This window comes from Ceratotherium simum, chromosome Y (assembly GCF_057802395.1).
Source record: "Ceratotherium simum simum isolate JZ-2026a chromosome Y, ASM5780239v1, whole genome shotgun sequence".
NCBI lineage: Eukaryota > Metazoa > Chordata > Mammalia > Perissodactyla > Rhinocerotidae > Ceratotherium > Ceratotherium simum.
In genome coordinates, this window is record NC_141941.1 from 1,115,173 (window position 1) to 1,119,634 (window position 4,462).

The following is a 4,462-nucleotide window of genomic DNA, read 5'->3' on the forward strand; positions in this document are numbered from 1 at the left end:
GCTCCGCCCCGCGCCGCACGAGGCCCGCCCAGGCCCCGCCCCGCGCCGCACGAGGCCCCGCCCAGGAACCGCCCCGTTCCGCACGAGGCCCCGCCCCGCCCCGCACGAGGCCCCGCCCAGGCCCCGCCCAGGAACCGCCCTGCTCCGCACGAGGCCCCGCCCAGGAACCGCCCTGCTCCGCACGAGGCCCCGCCCAGGAACCGCCCCTCTCTGGCGAGGCCCCGCCCCGCGCCGCACGAGGCCCCCCCAGGCCCCGCCCATCACCCCGCCCGAATGAAGCCCCGCCCCCGCCGCTCGCCCCGCCCCCGCCGCGCCGCGGGGACTGAGGCTGGGCGCGCGCTGGGGATGCTGACTCGGATCCCGGCTGGGGTCGTGGGCGGGGCCAGGGCCCCAGAACCCGGACGCCCCCCGGCTCCCGTGGGCGCTGTGAGTGTGGGAGGGCGGAGGTGAGAGTCCCCGCGGGCGCTGTGAGGGTGGATGCGGCTCCCCGCGGGCGCGGTGGGGTGCGCGGAGATGGGGTGGTCGCCACCGGCGCGGTGGGGGCGGAGATGGGCTATCCGCGGGCGCGGTAGGACGGAGACGGGGGTCCCCGCGCGGGCGGTGAGGGGTGGAAATAGGGGTCACGGATGCTGTAGGGGGACGGAGGTGGGGGTCCCTGCGGGTGCCGTCGGGCGACGGAGATGGGGGTCCGCGCGGGTAAGGCAGGTGGGCGGAGGTGAAGGGCGTTCCCGCGGGCGCGGTGGAGACGAATAGGGTTCTGTAGGCTCTGTAGGGGAGCGGAGATGGGGGGTCCCGGCGGGCGTGATGGGCGGGAATAGGGTTCCCTGTGAGCTCTGTAGGGGAGCAGAGATGGGGGTCCCCGCGGGCTCTGTAGGGGAGCGGAGATGGGGGGTCCCGGCGGGCGTGATGGGCGGGAATAGGGTTCCCTGTGAGCTCTGTAGGGGAGCGGAGATGGGGGTCCCCGCGGGCTCTGTAGGGGAGCGGAGATGGGGGGTCCCGGCGGGCGTGATGGGCGGGAATAGGGTTCCCTGTGAGCTCTGTAGGGGAGCAGAGATGGGGGTCCCCGCGGGCTCTGTAGGGGAGCGGAGATGGGGGTCCCCGAGGGCGCGGTGGAGGGGAATAGGGTTCCCTGTGGGCTCTGTAGGGGAGCGCAGATGGGGGGCTCCCGCGGGCTCTGTAGAGGAGCAGAGAGGAGGGGTCCCCGCGGGCGCGATGGGGGGGAATAGGGTCCCCTGTGCTGTGTAGGGGAATGGAGATGGGGGGTCCCCGCGGTCGCGGTAAGAGTCATGGAGACTGAAGCTCACTGGGGGCGTGGTTGGGGACTCAGAGACGGGGCCCCCGTGGGCGCGCTGTGGCGAGACATGGGGGGTCCCCGCGGTCGAGGTGAGTCACGGAGAATGAAGCTCACTGGGGGCGTGGTTGGAGACTTGGAGACGGGGCCCCCCGTGGGCGCGGTGGGGGCGGAGATGGGGAGGTCCCGGCGGGCGCGCTGTGGGGGGACATGGGGGTCCCCGCGGTCGCGGTGAGTCATGGAGAAGGAAGCTCTGGGGACGTGTTTGGGGGCTCTGAGACGGGGCCCCCGTGGGCGCGGTGGGGGCGGAGATGGGGAGGTCCCGGCGGGCGCGCTGTGGGGACATGGGGTCCCGCGGTCGCGGTGAGTCATGGAGAAGGAAGCTCTGGGGACGTGTTTGGGGGCTCTGAGACGGGGCCCCCGTGGGCGCGGTGGGGGCGGAGATGGGGAGGTCCCGGCGGGCGCGCTGTGAGGGGACATGGGGGTCCCCGCGGTCGCGGTGAGTCATGGAGAAGGAAGCTCTGGGGACGTGTTTGGGGGCTCTGAGACGGGGCCCCCGTGGGCGCGGTGGGGGCGGAGATGGGGAGGTCCCGGCGGGCGCGCTGTGAGGGGACATGGGGGTCCCCGCGGTCGCGGTGAGTCATGGAGAATGAAGCTCACTGGGGGAGTGGTTGGAGACTCGGAGACGGGGCCCCCCGTGGGCGCGGTGGGGGCGGAGATGGGGAGGTCCCGGCGGGCGCGCTGTGGGGGGACATGGGGGTCCCCGCGGTCGCGGTGAGTCATGGAGAAGGAAGCTCTGGGGACGTGTTTGGGGGCTCCGAGACGGGGCCCCCGTGGGCGCGGTGGGGGCGGAGATGGGGAGGTCCCGGCGGGCGCGCTGTGGGGGGACATGGGGGTCCCCGCGGTCGCGGTGAGTCATGGAGAATGAAGCTCACTGGGGGCGTGGTTGGGCGCTGGGAGACGGGGCCCCCGTGGGCGCGGTGGGGGCGGAGATGGGGAGGTCCCGGCGGGCGCGCTGTGGGGGGACATGGGGGTCCCCGCGGTCGCGGTGAGTCATGGAGAATGAAGCTCACTGGGGGCGTGGTTGGGCGCTGGGAGACGGGGCCCCCGTGGGCGTGGTGGGGGCAGAGATTCAGAGAGAAAAAGAGAGATGGAGACAAGATAAACAGCAGACACACAGAATCTCTCACGCTAAGACAGGCTTCTCAGCCTCGGCGATGGTGACATCTGGGGACACATCCTGCATTTTGTGGAGGCTGCCCTGCGCGTCCCGGGATGTTTAGCAGCATTTCCGTCTTCTGACCACTAGATGGCGGTCAGTACTTGCCCTCCAAGATGTGACGCCAGAACTGTCTCCAGAATCCGTGTCCCCTGAGGACAGAAGTGGTCTTGCTTGAGAACCACAGTCATAGACGAGAGATAGATGATAGATAGATAGATAGATAGATAGATAGATAGATAGATAGATAGACAGATAGATGATAGATGAAAGATAGAGATGATAGATGAAAGAAGGATAGATGATAGATAGATAGAAGATAGGTAGATGATAGATGATAGATGGATAGATGGATATGATTGATAGATAGATGATAGATGAAATAGATAGATGGATGATACATAGATAAATGATAGGTATGATTGATAGATAAATAGATGATAGATGAAAGATGGATAGATAGATGATTATATATAGAAGATAGATAGGTAGATGATAGATGATAGATGGATAGATGGATATGATTGATAGATAGATGATAGATGAAATAGATAGATGGATGATACATAGATAGATAGATAGAGAGATAGAGAGATAGAGAGATAGAGAGACAGATGATAGAGAGATGTTAAATAGAGGAAAGACATATAGATAGAGATGATAGAGAGAGAGATGAAAGAAACATAGATAGATAGATGATAGATACATACATGATAGAAAGATGATAGATAAATTGATGATAGATAGGTAGATGATAGATAGATGATAGATGGATAGGTAGATAGATGGATATGATTGATACATGACAGATAGATGAAATAGATTGATAGATGACAGATGGATAGATAGATATGATTGATAGATAAATAGATGATAGGTGAAAGATATAGATAGATGATGATAGATGGATGGATAGATAGAGGGATAGAGGATTATATATAGATGATAGATAGATAGATAGATAGATGATAGATAGATAGATATGATAGATAGATATCAATCTCTCATGCTAGGTCAGGGTTTCTCAGCCTCAGCACTACTGACATCTGGGGCTAGACCGTTCTCTGATGTGGTGGTGTCCTGTGCCCTGTGGGGTGTGGAGCAGCATCCCTGGTCTCCACCCAACAGGTGCCAGGAGCACCCTCTCTCATTGTGACAATGAAAAATGTCCCCAGACTAATACACGTATATGAATAGAAACATATGTGTGTATGTATATGTACATGTGTCTGTGTATGTGCGGTATATATGTATATGTACATTAATGTGCCATCCTATTACATGTTTGGGTGGCATTGTTACCTCCTTTTGTTTCTCTTAGCCATCTGTACTGGGAGACCCCCACAAGGCTTGGGACAGTCCTTCAAACCAGGTTTGGATGCCTGCAGACCGGGCAGTGATGCAGATACGGGACTTAGAGGCAGTGATGGTCTCGCTGGCTCCCTCGTGCAGTGGGGGCCGTGGTGGAGGCTGCGGGCCAGGAGCCAGCTCCCCGACCCCCTGAGCCCCTGAGCCATCAGCCTCGGAGCAGATCTCGAAGCCCCTTTTGTCCACTCCTGCTCTCCCCCGACAGAGGGGCTGTGAACCCGGAGGGCAGGACTCAGGTGTTCGGACTCCTCCACCATCCCATCCCTGTCCATCCAGCCCCCAGCCCCCCACAGCAACACCCCCAGAGGGGTGACCGCCCACCAGCCAGTCTCTCAACAGCTGGTTCCAATTTGCCGTCCAGCCTCACCCGGGACAGCCTGCCCCAAAACATCCCACGTAATTCAGGACTCATTTCCTGATTGGTTGAGGTTTGCATTTCCCTCAAATGTTAGAAATAATCCTTATAATAATAGTTTCTAAGTCGAGCCATCACCCTTAAAGCTCAATTATAAAGTCTTTATAGTTGAATCATCTCCTCCTGGTCACGCCAACCAACATTTGGCTGGAAAGGTCAAGATGAAGGT